This window comes from Cebus imitator, unplaced genomic scaffold, assembly GCF_001604975.1.
Source record: "Cebus imitator isolate Cc_AM_T3 unplaced genomic scaffold, Cebus_imitator-1.0 Scaffold11, whole genome shotgun sequence".
NCBI classification, from domain to species: domain Eukaryota; kingdom Metazoa; phylum Chordata; class Mammalia; order Primates; family Cebidae; genus Cebus; species Cebus imitator.
In genome coordinates this window covers 6,092,535-6,109,833 of record NW_016107326.1, presented here as the reverse complement: position 1 = coordinate 6,109,833, position 17,299 = coordinate 6,092,535, and the positions used below count along the sequence as shown (strand labels likewise).

Genomic DNA, 17,299 nt, shown 5'->3' with positions numbered 1-17,299 from the left:
GAGAGAGAGAGAGAGAGAGAGAGAGAAAGGAAGGAAGGGAGGGAGGGAGAGAGGGAGGGAGGGAAGGAAGGAAGGAAGGAAGGAAGCAAGGAAGGAAGGAAGGAAGGAAGGAAGGAAGGAAGGGGAGAACAGGGAGCCCTTCTTCAAAAATTACGAAGATTTTCAAGACACCAAACTTCAAGCCAAGCATAGGGATCTATTTAAGGTCAGGGCCCTGTGAGACTACACAGGTCTGCACATTTACAAAGCCAGACCTGTATACAAGGTAAACCAGTAACTAGCAGAGCAGGAAAGTGAACCGAAGCCATCTGGCTCCAGAGCCCATTCTCCTAACCACTGGGCTACATTACCTCTACCTCTCAGGATCTCCTTTCCCTCGCTTCCTCCAAACTGTCCACGAACCAGAGAGCTTACTCTTTTCATCAGGATCTGCCGTTTCTCAAAGCCAGATGCAGAACTGAACAGTCTTATCAGTCCGCTGCCACAAGAGGTCACTGTTGAAAACTAATCCTGCACAGTTTGACCCCCACCTCCATATCTACCAGCAAGTGACATTCTTGTGCTCCAGATGCCTGGACTCACAGCATAGTGGAGCCCCACCGTGTGCTCCAGTCTACGATTCCTTTATTTCACACTCCTACATGCAGCCATAGTTCCCACAGCACGGAATGCCTGGGTCCAGGAGCGTCTGTACCCTGCTACCTGCTTGGCTGGCACCAGCCCCCACAACCACCATCTAAGCCTGATATCAGCTCACCTATTCCCACTCCCCATTTCCTGATGGTGAGCTCCCCTCTGAGGTCCTTTCTACCCTTTCATGCCAAAGGGTCTCAGAGAGACTGACTCAGTTCATCAGAAAGGCTCCAGTAACCTTATACCCCAACAGAGAAAGTTCAGTCAGGGTCTTGCCAGGGCCCTATGAAATATCCCAACCCCTGTGACCAGCTCTGCACACCCAAACCTGCTTAGCATCACAGCATTCCTTGTTACAGCCCTTTCCCAGAGCAATGCATTTGTCTACTTACCTCAAAGTTGCATAACTAAGAGCAGAAACATTGTTTATTTGCCAGAAAATTCTAGTTTTGCCTTACTAGGTGCTCCGTTGCTCAGAGTTTAACAGCACTGATATATCAGTGTCACACCAGATACTTTCTTAACAACATAGGTGGCTAAAAGGGTTTGGATAATGAGACTTTAAAGAAGTGCAGAGGCTACATGATTGGAGGGGCAGAGCTGCTGACGCTGGGTTACTGTTACTACTATAGCCTCTCTCATGCCCCATGGCTGGTGAAGATTGGGGATGTCAGAAGAGAGGGACCCTCACAGAGGAGCCCCTGTGGCCATCTCGGTGCCACAAACAAGAATGGCCCACCCAAGGAGTCTGATTTCTCCTACGCCCCAAGGCACTGCTGCTGGCTTTCTCTCTGGGGACCTTGGGCATCTCTGTAATGAGGCTGACACCACCCAGAATTCCCTCTATATTAGAAATGTCTTTAGCTACAGGTAACAGAATACCCAGCCAACAGTGGCCTAAACAAATAGAGATTAATTCTTTTCACATAACAGAAGTCTAGAGGTAGAATGGTTACTGGCATTGGTTTATCAGCTGGTCAGGGCTGGTGTCACTACAGTTCTCTTGGTCTTTCCTTCATAGAGACTGCAGGAGTTCCAGCCTTCAAGTCTTCATTCAAGGCAGCAAGGAGAAAGGGCAAGAAGGGACAGGACCAGCAACATCCAATGTCTTCTGTGAGGAAAGGAAAAGACTTCCTAGAGCCTGGCTGAGGTTTCAGCTTATGTCTTATTGGTCTGAACTGTGCCATCTAGCCTTCCTTAGCTGCAAGGGAGTCTGGAAAAGTGAATTTCTTCTCTGGGGCTAGGCACATTTTCACCACGAATGGAAGTGGAATGTTGAAAGCAAAGAGGAAGAGGAAGATGCCATACCTTTCCTCTGACAGTCATCTCAGCTGCCACAGGGCCCCTGGCCCCTTCCCAGGGACCCTCAAAGGGAAGTCACCCCAGGGACCCTCACAGAGGAGCCCCTGTGGCCATCTCGGTGCCACAAACAAGAATGGCCCACCCAAGGAGTCTGATTTCTCCTAAGCCCCAAGGCACTGCTGCTGGCTTTCTCCTTCAGTGATTAATGGTGCTCTGCCAAGCTGGGGAGGCAGCTAATTAGCTATAGACTGATTAAGGACAAGGCAGGAAAAATCCCAGACATGATAAATGCAAACGTTCCATCTTCCTTTCCCCTCCACCCCCAGTCCTGCCACCACCAACTGAAGTCAAGCCTGAGGTCCCCCTCACAGTCTGACTGCATGGGGGGCCCAGCAGATGTCACCCCAAGCACAGTTCACAAGGCCTAGCACCCACCAGGGCATCGTGTAACAGGAGTGGGCATGCTAGGTTTTCCTTCAGGGCTCAACTTCTCCTGCAGCCTTTTGCCAACCTCTGTGCTCTGGAGCAGGCCTGGGACCAGGCATGGGATTTCTCAAACAAACCAAGCTCCTGCCCTAAAGAATCAAATGCAAGGAGGGCTGAGCACAGCAGGACCTGGAGTCTCTGGGCAGGGCTCCATGGAGGTGATTTGGGTGGATTTTGTGCATCAAGAGGGGCACTGCAGAGAGGGGAGGCCCCCTGCACAGCTGTGGAGGAGAAATGAACAGGCCACAGTCCTGGGGCAGTGGGGAGTAGAGACAGGCCCAGAGTAGGTGAGGGTGAGCTAAGAGTAGATAAGGACAGATGGGAAACACGGGCTTAGGTGTGGTATACCCCAGCTGTTTCCACCCTCGGTTTCTCCAAGACATGTATCATACATACGCAAAATCCTCCCTGGGCAAACCCGGGTTAGGCCCCCTCCACCTCCAGCCATGATGCCTTGCCTGTATTTCCCAGCCCAGCAAGCACATCCAGGTGTAGGCAATTCCATCCCACAGCAGCCTGGGCTGAGGTCTGGTGGAAACGAGCTCTCTGACACATGAATCTTGTACAAGATAAGGCTGTGATAGGGACAAAGGATACATTTCAGCAACAGATAACAGAAATTCAGTGAGCATGCCTTCTCAGTTCTGTTTCCTCCCAGGAGACACACATAGGAGGTGGCAGAGCCAAACGCCTATCCAGGGGAGGCTTGGGAAGCACCCGCCTCCCCTCATTTTGCCTGGTTCACTCTTACCAAGTCCTTGGGTCTCAGCTCAAGCGTCACTTCTTTGGAGAAGCCTCCCCTGACCCCTCAGATTAGATCAGATTCTGTTTCCCTTTGTCAAGTGTATCAAGTTTACATTAGTGTATTTAAGTGACCATTTGTCTTTAGTCTTATACATTCAATCAGCAAATATTAATGGAGCCATGAACTGGGCTAAGGTCTGGGGATACCATGAGACATGAGCCTGCCCTCCTGGAGCTTATGGTCTAGGCAGAAGACCCAGTAAGAGTCCACTCTAACACCAAAAACGACACATGCCCCAGCGCCAGCAGAACACTGGAACAACTCATGCATCAAAGCTATGCCAGCAGTAAACCACACCCACAGGCCACCCCTGGGAGGCACTGCTTTGGGAACTATCCCCAGTGTGCACTTTACTTGTTACTAGTAATGAAATCCCCTGTTAAATCCTCCTTGGTTGTGGTCAGCGGGCTGTCACCCAAGTGATGCAACCCATGACTGTATGGGTAACAATTTGAAATCACAATCCCCACCCCTTGTCTCAATCCAAGACATTCTGGAAGAATTTTCCCAGCTTCAGAGCTTTCCATGGAGTCATTCAACTTCTCCTTCTGCACAGTCCTTGCTCTCAGACTGGAGTGGTAGTTCCTACATGGGAACTACCTGAAAGTGTTCCCCAATAAGACTCCTGCATGCAAATCTCGAATCTGTTTCTTGGTGAACCTGACCAAAAAAAACAATTGAAAGCTGAAATCCACCCTGGTGTGTGACCGCCTGTGTCTGGAGGAAGAGACTGCTTTTTCTAATCTGCATAATAATGCCCTCTGATGACTTGGTGGTAGCCCGGCCCACCCTCACCCACCCAGCCTGGCATGTGGACCAGGGATACAAGCCAGTGCCAGAAAGACCTTGGCACAGGAGAGGGGAAGAAATAGATCCTTGCAGCCAAGTGATTTAGAAGACTCCAGAGGAGAGTATATCTGCAGTAAGAAGCCCAGCAGCCCCTGGAGTCTGATTCTAGCTGATTAAGAGGTACCCAGGGCCTGTATTTCAGCAAGACAACCAAGAAATAAGCCAAGGGAAATTGTTAATCTATGTGCCTGGGATTCCCAACAATGCAGTTCCAGACCAGCCCCAAACATCCTAATTCAGATCCAGTGTGTGGGAACTTGCCTGGGTGGGAGCGGGAGGAGGGAGTGGGGGAAGTGGGAAGGAATTAGGCTTGCACAAACTTAGTAATTGAAATCATTAATAGCAGTAAAATAAGTTGTCTATCTTACATGTAATTTGTAGTAATGTTTCGTTACTGAGATTAATTTCTAGTAATGAAATACTAATTAAACCATTTATTGAGTAATGTATTTGCTTGGTGGTGGTTTATGGGTGTTCACTTATAAATATTTTAATTACTTTTGCTAAGTAATTAGAATTTACTAAATATTTCCAAACTATTTATTAATTTCTAGCAATTCTCAGCCAACCCACAAGTAATTGTTTTACTTTATATCAGTAATTAAAGTCTTTTTTAAAAAACTTTGAGTGAAAAGAAGGACAGAAATGAAGACTTGTCTGTTCTATTCACATGAGGCTGGTGGGTTATAGCAAAAAAATAAAAGTTACTCGTGATCCAGCATTACTCAAACACTGTTAACATTTTTATTTATATTTTTACAGACTTTTCTTATGGGTGCATGTACAATTTTTTCAAGGTTGAGATCATATCAACTACATGTATTCAGGATACCAAACTTTGCCAATTTTTATATCATAGTTTCTATTCTATTAAAATACCAAACTGTTCTAGAGGAACAGTCTCTTTACAACTTTAAGAGAGTTTCCAAAAGCAATACTTACTTTTTCTACCTGTAAGCACTACTATGTATCAGACACTATGCAAAGTAATGTATACACTCTCCCTGTAACCTTCACAACATGGCACTATAATCTGGAGCAGTAACCTGCGTAAAACTGGGTGTCCACGTGGTGCAGTGTTTCAGCAAAAAGTCACCTTTAATGAAATAATGTTCTGGGAGAAAAAAAATTACTGAAATAGAGGAATTTATCTACTTTTATCTATAAAAATAGAATCATAATGAATATACTGTCCTGGAACCTGCTCTTCTCACGTAAAATATTACAACCATCTTTCCCTATCAATAAATATGAGACCGGGTGTGGCAGCTCATGCCTGTAATCCCAGCACTTTGGGAGTCTGAGGCGGGCAGATCACCTGAGATCAGGGGTTCGAGACCAGCCTAACCAACATGGAGAAACCCCATCTCTACTTAAAATACAAAAAAATTAACTGGGTGTGGTGGTGCATGCCTGTAATCCCAGCTACTCAGGAGGCTGAGGCAGGGGAATCGCTTGAACCCGGGAGGTAGAGGTTGCAGTGAGCTGAAATCGTGCCATTGCACTCCAGCCTGGGCAACAAGAGCAAAACTCTGTTTCAATGTATATATGAGACAGCAGCAGTGTCCTTTTCAATAGATGTGTAGTATTCTATGAAGTTACCTTCATTTATTATCCAATCTCTAATTGCTGGATATTTTGGTTGTTTTCAGTTGTTCACGATTATGAACAAAACTATCATGGTTTTCATTATATCCTGATCTTTGTGCACTTGTCCAACTATTTTCTTAGAACACATTCATACAAGTGGAATTGCTGGGATAAAGTGTATGAATATTTTTAAGACTTTTGATACTGCCCAAATGCCTCAAGAAAGATCAGACAAATTTATACTCCCACCAGTAGCGTTAAAAGTCTTGTTTCACTGCACTGTGTATGACTATTATTATTATTGTTGTTGTTGTTGTTACGTTGAAACAGGGTCTTGCTCTATTGCCCGGCTGGAATGCAGTGGTGTAATCACAGCTCATTGCAGCCTCAACCCTCCCACCCCCTTTCAAGCAATCTTCCCACCTCAGTGTCCTACGTAGCTGCAACTACAGGTGCACACCACCATACACAGCTAAAGTTTGTATTTGTTGTGGAGATGAGGTTTTGCCATGTGGCTCCAGCTAGTCTCAAACTCCTGGGCTCAAGCAATCCATCCGCCTTGCCTCCCAAAGTGCTGGGACTACAGGCATGAGCCACTGTGCCCAGTTGATAGTTATTATTTTAAATCTATGTCACTTGTTTTCACTCCCTAATCTAAGCAGAGAGGTGGCCCAGAAAAACATTCTGAACCAGAAAGTCTCACAACCCATTTCCCATGATGAATCAATGGTTGGCTGGCAGAAGACCTATAGGCTATGTCTTCATAACTTAAATAGCATCAAAATATCAAGATGTATAAAACTGGTTTCTACCATACCATTCGCCTTTGCCCCACAATCTCCTTTCCCCAAGAGTTCTGCCTCTCTGAGGGCATCGCCAAGGCACAGGTGGCTTGGCTTCTCACTGGCAGACACCCACCCTGTGTGTTGGCAGAATAGGCACCTATCATTGGGCTCTGTCTTTAACTCTTGACAAAATATCTCCCCCACCAGCGTGGCACAGCACCTTGAACGTCTACCACTGGTGGCATACACTAAGCAGTTTCCTAAACATTCAGAGGTTAGCCCAGGTGACATTTTATGAGCTAATAAGTGTTTTGGAGGCTCTCCCATCTTCTTTCTGAAGCTCCCCTCTCACCCACTGCCAAGTGACCCGGTGCCTCTGGCCATCTGAATGCCAGACTCTAGCCCCCTTTTCCCTCCTCCGACAGACATCTGTAGTCCTTTTTCTTATAAAAGAGAGAAACACCTTCCTTCTCCAAACAAAGCATGAAGATTTTTTAGACAGGAGATATTTCAACAACTCCTCTGGTATTTGTTGAAAGAGAGAGGAGGCAAAGAGCGAGAGTGACTTGGGAGGAGGCTTAGGATAGAGACAGAATGGGAACAGATGCAGCTGCCTCGTTCCCTGCAAGATTCTCCAAGGAGGGCACCCAAAGGTGGGTGTCTGCTGGTGCCCAATCTGAGTTTGTTGCTTCTCCAAAAAATGGATAATTCCCACAGGCATGTCCATATGGTGACACCTTCCATTATTTCCTTTAGTTTTTAAATTCTTTTTAGAAGGAGTCTGGCTCTGTCACCAAGGCTGGAGTGCAATGGCAGGATCTTGGCTCATCGCAACCTCCACCTCCCAGGTAAAAGCGATTCTCCTGCCTCAGCCTCCCAAGTAGCTAGGATCACAGGCATGCGCCACCACACCCAGCTAATTGTTGTATTTTTAGTAGAGACGGGGTTTCTCCATGTTGGTCAGGCTGGTCTGAAACTCCCAACCTCAGCCTCAGCCTCCCAAAGTGGGATTATGGGCATGAGCCATCAGGCCTGGCCATATTTTCTTTACTTTCTGCATCCATTTCCTCTCTTTCCAGAAAGTGCCAGATCTCAGGCACCTTCCCAGGCTCTCAAATGGCCCAGGAGATGGGAGGAGAGGGATGAGGGCCCTGAGAACTGCTGCCACTCCCCAGAGAAGTCAGGGAAACAAGGCCCAGCTCCCCTTAGCAGAAATCCCCCTTCCTCTCGGATCAGAAAAGCATTAATTTTATAATTGCTAACATCTATTAGATCCTTACAATGTCACCTCTGTTAAGCACTTTACACACATGATATCACTTAAATAATATATTTCTCCTTACCTATCTGATGAGAAAGTGAGACTTGTAGAGTTTAAGTGAGAGATGTCAGGATCAGTATCCAGGTAACTCTTTTTCCAGAGCCAAAGCCTTCAGTGCCATCTTCTGTTGTCTTCTAGAGTAAGTGATCCATAAATGCAAGTTGAAAAAAGGAAAAAAGAGGGCAGAAGGAAACTTTATGTCATTGTAATGCAGAGAAAATAGCATCATTTGCCATAAATAGAAGGTAACATTAAGACATTATGATTACAATTTAAAATGTTGGTCTACATGTCACGTAAAGTCACTGTTTCTATTCTTAAGAAACACTGGAACATTTGATCTGTGAGGTCCATTTCTAGCACACAACTCTATAATTTCCAAGGACTAAATAAACTATTTTCTTAAGAAAAACTTCCATGGACTTTGGATGCATGGGTAATAAAATCCTAAGCACAGATGCTGAGTCTTATTTATCTCTATATTCTCCATAAGCATTTAGTACAACATCTGGCCCAAGGTGGATGTGTAGAAGATTAATTATAAATTCCCTTCCCCTCTCTAAGTATTGATGTTCCAATCCAGAGAATAAAAGGGCAGGACTAGGTGATCCTGAAGAGTGCTTGTTGCTCCGTGAGGCACTGGTCCACTGAATCTAAGTGGTCCTTTCCTTGCTGGTTCTCTGGCTTTCTGCTTCATCAGTCCTGTGGTTGGCAAAATTCTAAAGATGGTTCCCCAAGACTCCCGTACCCTGGTTATTCAACCAACACTAATCTAGGTACTGCTGTGGAGAATTTTTTTAAGACAGGGTCTCACTCTGTTGCCCAGGCTGGAGTGCAGTAGCACAACCTCAGCTTACTGCAACCTCGGCTTCCTAGCTCAAATCATTCTCCTACCTTAAGCCAGCCTCCTGAGTAGCTGGGACTACAGACACATACCACCATGCCCGACTAATTTTTGTATTTTGTAGAGATGGGATTTCACCACGTTGCCCAGGCTGGTCACAAACTGCTGGGCTCAAGCAATTCACCCATCTTGGCCTCCCAAAGTGCTGGGATTACAGGTGTGAGCCACCACACCCAGCCAGAATTTTTCACGTATAATTAAAGACTCAAGTCAGTAGACTTTAAGATAGAGAAATCAGCTGGTTGGGCTTAATCCAATAAGGCAAGTTAAAAGCAGAGAATTTTCTCCAGCTGGTAGCAGAAAAAGAAGTCAGAAGACTTCGATGCATGGGGACTTCTCTTTTGCTGAGATTAAAGGGGGCCACATGAAAGGATCTGAGCGTGTCCTCAATAGGCTGAGAGTGACCCCCTAGCCAGCAATAAGATGGGGACCTCAGCCCCACAGTTACCAGGAACTGAATCTGCCAACAACCTGAATGAGGTTGGAAGTGGATTCTTCCCCAAAGCCTCCAAGAAGATCCCAGCCTGGCCAACATCTTGATTTTGGCCTTGTGAGATCCAGAGCAGAGAAAGACAAGCCACCTGGACTTCTGACCCACAGAGCTGTGAGATAATAAATCGGTGTCATTTTCAGCTCTGTGGTTGTGGTCATCTGTTATGCAGCAGTAGAAAGTGAGTGCAATTCCCTAACCTATTCCTACCAACCCATGCACCTTCTCAGAACTCCCTGACATTTAGCAACATGCGCGTCACTTCTAGGGCAAATAGCAATGACACCGATAATGATCTGAAAATCAGTGTTGGGAATCTGCAGCTTAGGCTGTTTTTTTTTTTTTTTTTTTTTTTTTTTTTTTTTTTTTTTTTTGACAATTTTGTGTAGGTCTAACAAGGAAGTATTAAGTATTGAATTTCCACTGTGTTTCAAGGTCCTCCATTGGAACATATAATTTGGAGCTAAAATTGTGAACAGACAGGGTAAGTGGGAGCACAGGAAAAGTGGAAGAACAGTGTGCTTTGGAGATGCTTAATTGGCTTAGTAAAAGAAGTGAAACTTCAAGGTGGAATAAACTGCAAATTGGCAGAGAGAGGAGAAGGAAAAGAGATATTCTAGGTCGATGAGGTAGCCCAAAGAAACAGAAGTAGAAATGAGAATGACGTTGTCCAAAGTTGATTCCTGGGGACAGGCCAGGTTTCTCCAGCCTTATGATTAGAAACTAGCTACGATGCCATGCTGTCAGTTGATAATGTTAGGAAACTAGATGAAAAGTGTGTTTCTAGTGAGGAATGGAGGATGTGTTAGTCTTGGACAGAGAAAGGTGAAAAGTCTTTAGCAAAAGATCTGGAAGGAGTGGAAGAAGAACAAAACAAAAGAAAACATGGGAAACTTTGCTATGAAACAGATTCAAGTTATGGTAAGGAAATGAAGCCCAGAAGGAAGGGACAGAGACTGAGGTTCATGCCTGTGTCCCCACCCATACCACCATGGAAGGGAGGGAGAAGAGATAAACCATCAGCCTCTGAGCCTTGCATGAGCCATCAGATCATATACGTGGAAGGCTGGACCTTGAATAGATAGGCTCACTACAAGGAAATGCCCAACGTTGGGATACAGGAGAATTATCATTAGAAAGATAGGTTGGGCTAGACTGTTAGTGATCTTGAAAGCCAAAGGTTTTCAGTGTTGGCTCAATACCAAAATCACCTGGGGATCTCTTAGAAATTCTGATACCTAGATCCTACCTAAAAACTTCTAATGTAATTAGCCTAGTTTGGTTGGGGTCTCAAGAGTTTTAAAAGCACCACAGATTACGCCGCTATTCTACCAGGGCTGAGAACAGCAGATATAGAGTTTGGACTTCATCCAGTAGCCAGTGGATGCCTATTAAGGATGTATCACTGAAATTATACAATGGAAAATAATTGGCAAAAAAAACTTGGTCAAGTAAAAATAATAATAGCAAACACCAAGATAGCATTTTTTGCATCTCAGTGTTCCGGGCACTTTTCTAAGTTTACACACACACATTCTAAATTATCACAACAACCCTAAAAGGTAGCTAGTATATTATCCACATTTTAGAGATTGAAAACTGAGGCTCAGAAAAGTTAATAGTTTGCTCATGATCACAGTGCAAGTAAATGATGGAACTGAGATTTGAATCCTGGAAGTTTGATTCCAAAGTCCATACTCTTAATTTTGCTTCTGGATATGGTAGATTGACTCGTATCAGACCAGCCTCCTTGTCAAAAACAACTAGGAAATCTGGTTTGAAAATGAAGAAAAGTTAACAGGGAAATGAAAACCAAAATCATGAAGAGAGATGAAAGCATTCATGTGAAGCAGACATCTGACCGCGTTTTTCTCCAGAAGTAATTTGCAGATTTGCACACAAATAGCTGAAGGATCCAGAAGCTGAGCAGAGATTTCAGCAGTCTCCTAGGACTCAGGGTAAAAAAAAAAAAAAAAAAAAAAAGAGTTCCGGGCTGGTATAAGTACAGGAATCTAGAAAGCACCTCCAGCTTTCCATTGGGGCTTCTGATGAGTTCTAGTTTTAAAATAAGGCCTAATCTTATTTCTAGAATATACAAATAAATCAGCCATTACAAAAGCTGAAACATAGATTTAAACCAGCCTGATCCAAGATGAGATTAAGATGATTTGATCCTGACATAAGACAAAAGAAAATCTCTCTGGAGGAAGAAAGTAGTATTTAGAGCCTCAAATCTGTACCATAATTTCTTAACTACAATGTCCAGCATTTAATAAAAAATTACAAGACTTAACAAGAGATAAGACCAAGTGACCAAAAACCAGAGAAAGACTAAATAATAAAAATAGACTTTTAGGTGACTTGTATATAGGAGTTCTCAGATACATTTTTTTTAAATGTCATTAATACATTAAAGAAAATTAATTCCAAGTTGAGAATTTCAACAGAGAGCTTGAATCTGTTTTTTAAAAGAATCACATAGAAAATGTTAAACTGAAAAACATAATAACTGACATTAAGAACTGGATAGATAGGCTTAACAGAAGAGTAGACACAGCTGGAGAAAGAATTAGAAAGCTAAAAAATATCAGTAGGAAACATACAAACTGAAACAAAAGGAGAAAAAAAGAAAACAAAATTAAAGATTTGGAACACAGTGAAGAGAGAGAAAATAGAGCAAAAGTAGTATTTGAAGAGATTATTGACTATAAATTTTCCAAAAACAAAAAATATTGAGCCACATCTTCAGAAAATGCTAAGACATCCAAGTAGAATAAACACAAGAAAACTACACCCACACTTTTGGCACATCAAAGTAAAACTGTTTAGAGACAAAGAAAACCCTTTAAAAACAGCCAGAAACATACACTGAAGGAGAAGGGATAGAAAAAGGTATTCCAAACAAACAGAAACCAGAAGCAAGCAGAAGTAGCAATACTTGGATGAAACAGACTTTAAGTCAAAAGCAGTAAAATGAGACAAAATGGTCATTATATAAGGATAAAGGGATCAATTCAATAATAGGGTATAACAATTGTTAATATATATGCACCCAACACTGGAGCACTGACATATATCAAGCAAATATTATTAGTTATAAAGGGAGAGACAGTAGCCAGATATCAAGGCTTGTGCCTATAATCTCAGCTACTTGGGAGTCTGAGGCAGGAGGATCACTTAAGGCCAGGTGTTCAAGACCAGCCTGGGCAATATAGCAAGACTTCATCTCTACATTTGATCTTAGCCAAAAGGCAAGGAAGCAAATGAGACCCCATCTCTGGAAACAAAAAATTTTTAAGCCATGCATGGTGGCACATACCTGTAGTCCCAGCTACTTGGAAGACTGAGGCAGAAGAATCACTTGAGCCCAGGAATTCAAGGCTGCAGTGAGGCATGATCATGGCACTGCATTCCCACCTGGTGACAAAGTGAGATTCTGTCTCTAAAAAAATAAAATAAAGGGAGAGACAGACTCTAATTCAAAATAGTTGGGGACTTCAACATATCACTCTCAGCATTCGACAAATCATCTAGACAGAAAACCAATAAAGCAATACTGGATTTTAACAGCACTTCAGTCCAAATGGACCTAACAGACATTTACAGAACATTTCATCCAACAGCGGCAGAATGCATATTCTTTTCATCAACACATGGAACATTCTCCAGGATAGACCACATGTTTGGCCACAAAGCAAATCTCAACAAATGTAAAACAATTGAAATCATATCAAGTATCTTTTTCTGACTGCAATGAAATAAAACTAAAAATCAATCACAACAGGAACATTTGAAACTGTACAAACACATGACAATTAAACAACATAGACAATGAAGAAATTAAGAAGAAAGTTTTAAAAACACAATGTGTCAAAACCTACAGGATACAGCAAAAGCAGTGTTAACAGGGAAGTTTATAGCAATAAATGCCAACATCAAAACAGTAGAAAAAATTCAAATAAAAAACCTAACAATGCATCTGAAGAAACTAGAAAAGCAAGCATAAACCAACCCCAAAACTAGTAGAAGAAAAGAAATACTAAAGATCAGAGCAGAGAAATTAGGGCCAAAAAATACAATATATTAACAAAATGAAAATTTGTTTTTTAAAAACATAAATCAAATGGACAAACCATTAGCTAAACAAACCAAGAGAAAAAAAAGATCCAAATAAATAAAATAAAAAATGAAAAAGGTATTACAGCTGATACCACAGAAATACAAAGATTCATTAGAGACTATTACAAACAACTATATGCCAACAAATTAGAAAACCTAGTTGAAGTGGATAAATTCCTGGACACATACAATCTACCAAGATTGACTCAAGAGGAAATAAAAAGCCTGAACAGACCAATAACAAGTAACAAGATTGAATCTGTAATAAAAAGTCTCCCATCAAAGAAAAGCCTAGGACCCAATGGCTTAACAGCAGAATTCTACCAAACATTTAAATAACTAACACTAATTCTTTTCAAACTCTTCCAGAAGAAGGAATTCTTCCAAACTCATTCTATGAAGCTAAGATTACCCTGATACCAAAACCAGACAAAGAAACAACAACCAAAGCTACTGGCCAATATCCCTGATGGACATAGACGCAAAATACTCAATAAAACATTAGCAAGCCAAACCCAGCAGCCCAATAAAAAGATCATTCACCATGATCAAGTGACCATGCAGCCTCTAGATTGATTCCAGGGATGCAAGGATAATTTGAAATAAATAAATCAATAAATGTGGTACATCACATCAATAGAATGAAGGACAAAAACCATATGATCATCTCAATAGATGCAGAAAAAGCATTTGATAAAACTCAATATTCTTTTATAATTAAAGCTCTCAATCAGCTAGGTATAGAAGAATCATACCTAAGCCAATAAAGACCATAAATGACAAACCACAGACAACATCATACTAAACAGGGAAAAGATCCTGTAAGATCTAGAACAAGACAAGGATGCCCATTTGTACCACTTCTATTCAATATAATACTAGAAGTCCTAAACAAGGTAATTAAGCAAGATAAAAAATAAAATAAAATAAAAGGGTACCAAATTGGAATGAAGGAAGTCAAGCTGTCCCTGTTTGCAGACATGATCTTATATATAGAAAAGCTTGGTCAGGCATGCTGGCTCATACCTGTCATCCCAGTACTTTGGGAGGCAGAGGCAGGAGGATTGCAAGAGGCTAGGAGTTTGAGACCAGCCTGGGCAACAAAGAAAGACTCAATTTCTGTATAAAAAAAAAAATTGTCTAAATTGGCTACGTGTGGTGGTGCATAGCTGTAGTCCCAGCTACTTGGGAAACTGATGCAGGAGAATCACTTGAGCACAGGAGGTCAAGGCTACAGACAGTTATGAGCATACCACTGCACTCCAGCCTGGGCAACAAAACTAAACTCTGTCTCTGTAACAAAAAAAGAAAAAAAAGAAAGAAGCCGTTTTATGATAGTCTCAATAAAAAAGAGAAAAAAAGACAGATGGAAGAGAAAACCCTGAATGTGCCACAAAAAAACTCTTAGAACTGATAAATGAATTCAGCAAAGTTTCAGGATACAAAATAAACATACAAAATCAGTAGTATTTCTATATATGAGCTAGCCAAGAAAGAAATTAAGAAAGCAATCCCATTCACAATAGGTACACAAAAATCAAACACCTAGAAATAAATTTAACCAAGGAAGTAAAAGATCTCTATTGATGAAAAAAATTAAAAAGCACATTAAAAAATGGAAAGACATTTCATGTTCATGGATTGGTAGAATTAATATTGTGATAATGACCATACTACCAAAAGCAATCTACAGATACAATGCAATCCCTCTCAAAATACCAATAGCATTCTCCACAGAAATAGAAAAAAAAAAAATCCTAAAATTTGTATGGAACTGCAAATCACCCCAAATAGCCAAAACAATCCTGAACAAAAAGAACAAAGCTGGAGCCATCATACTACCAGGCTTCAAAATATACTACAAAGCTATAGCAACCAAAACAGCATTGTACTGGCATAAAAACAGAAAACAAACACATAGTTCAATGGAACAAAATAAGAACCCAGAAATAAATCTATGTGTTTACAGCCAACTAATTTTCAACAAAGGTGCCAAGAACACTCACTGGGGAAGGAATAGTTTCTTCAACAAATGGTGTTAGGAAAACTAGATATCCACGTGCAGAAAAATGAAACTAGACACTTATCTCTCACCATATAAAAAATAAAAATAAAGACTTACATGTAAGACCCAAAATGATGAAAACACTAGAAGAAAACATAAAGAAAATGCTTCCAGACGTTGCTCTGGGCAAAGATTTTATTGTAGAAAACATTTTCAAACTATTATCTGACAAGATAGCCAGAATACACAGGGAACTCAAACAACTGAACAGCAAAATACTAATCATAATAATTATTATTATTTGATTTTAAAATGGGTAAATGAGCTGAATACACATCTCTCAAAAGAAAACATACAAATGGCCAATGGATATATTTTTTAAACACTCAGCATCGCTAATCACCAGGGAGATGCAAATCAAAATCACAATGAGATATCATCTCACCCCAGTTAGAATGGCTATTACCAAGATTAAAAAAAAAAAAAAAAAAACAAGGTTGGGCTCAGTGGCTCTCGTCTGTAATCCCAGCACTTTGGGAGGCTGAGGTGGGCAGATGAGCTCGAGACCATCCTGGACAACATGGTGAAACCCCGTCTCTAATAAAAATACAAAAATTAGCTGGGTGTAGTGGCACGACTATAGTCCAAGCTACTCGGGAGGCTGAGGAGAATGGCGTGAATCCGGGAGGTGGAGGTTGCAGTGAGCCAAGATCACTCCACTGCACTCCAGCCTGGCAGCAGAGCAAGACTAGTCTCAAAAAAAAAAAATGCTGGTGAAAATGCAGAGAAAAGAAACTATTATACGCTGTTAGTGGGAATGTAAATTACGACAGCCATTATGGAAAACAGTATGTAGGTTCCTCAAAAAACTACAAAGAGATCTACCATATAATCCAGGAATTCCGCTACTGGGTATAGCCAAAGAAAAGGGAATCAGTATGTCAAAGAGATTATCTGCACTCCCATGTTTATTGCAGCACTACTCATAATGGCCAAGACATGGAATCTATTTGTGTCTACCAACAGATGAATGGATAAAGAAAATATGTTACATCTACATAATGAAATACTATTGAACCATAAAAAGAACAAAAGCCTGTCATTCAGGGGAATATGGATGTGCCTGGAGGACATTATGTTAAGTGAAATAAGCCAGACACAGAAAGACAAATACCGAATGTTTTCATTCATATGTAAAATCTAAAAATGTTGATTTCACAGAGGTAGAGAGTAGAATAGTAGAATAGTGATTCCTAAAGGTAGGGAAGGGGACCTAGGTCAGGGGAGGTGGGGGGTAGTGGGAATAGCCAAAGGTTGGTTAACAGATATCAAAGTAGAGCTAGACAGGAGGAATAAGTTGAGTTCTAAAGCACTACAGGGTGACCATAATTAACAACAATTTGTTGTCTATTTTCAGATAGCTAGAAAAGTGAATTTTGAATGTTCCTAACATAAAGAAATGATAAATGTTTAAAGTGATGGAATGCTAATTGTCATGATTTGATCTTCACACGTTGTATACACGTATCAAAAATATCATACTGTGCCAGGTGCCAGGGCTCATGCCTGTAACCCCAATACTTTGGGAGGCTGAGGCAGGTGTGGTGGTGGGCGCCTGTAATCCCAGCTACCGTGGAGGTAGAGACAGGAGAATTGCTTGAACCCAGCGGGCAAAGGTTGCAGTGAGCTGAGATGGCACCACTGTACTCCATCCTGGGCTACAGAGCAAGATTTCATCTGGAAACAAAAAATCACACTGTACCCCATAAATATGTACAATTAATTATGTGTCAACTAAAAATAATAAAACAATAAACATTTTAAAAGTAAGACCAAAAAAGGAAGATTGCCTTCAAAGTAGAAGCAATAACTTACTTCTCCACAACTGAAGGCCAGAACACTGAAAGATATCTTCAAAGTCCTGAATTAAAATAATTGCCAATTCAGGCCGGGCGCGGTGGCTCAAGCCTGTAATCCCAGCACTGTGGGAGGCCGAGGCGGGTGGATCAC

The 17,299-nt window shown here is 41.7% G+C and overlaps 1 long non-coding RNA gene across 1 annotated transcript in view; it reads right to left on the bottom strand.

Moving 5' to 3' along the window:
- Positions 1 to 17,299, bottom strand: part of LOC108317976 — a 36,702-nt gene that overhangs the window by 16,788 nt on the left and 2,615 nt on the right. Inside the window, exon 2 of the long non-coding RNA XR_005195197.1 lies at positions 7,794 to 7,905. This is a non-coding gene — a long non-coding RNA (uncharacterized LOC108317976). The remainder of the gene's footprint in view (positions 1 to 7,793; positions 7,906 to 17,299) is intronic.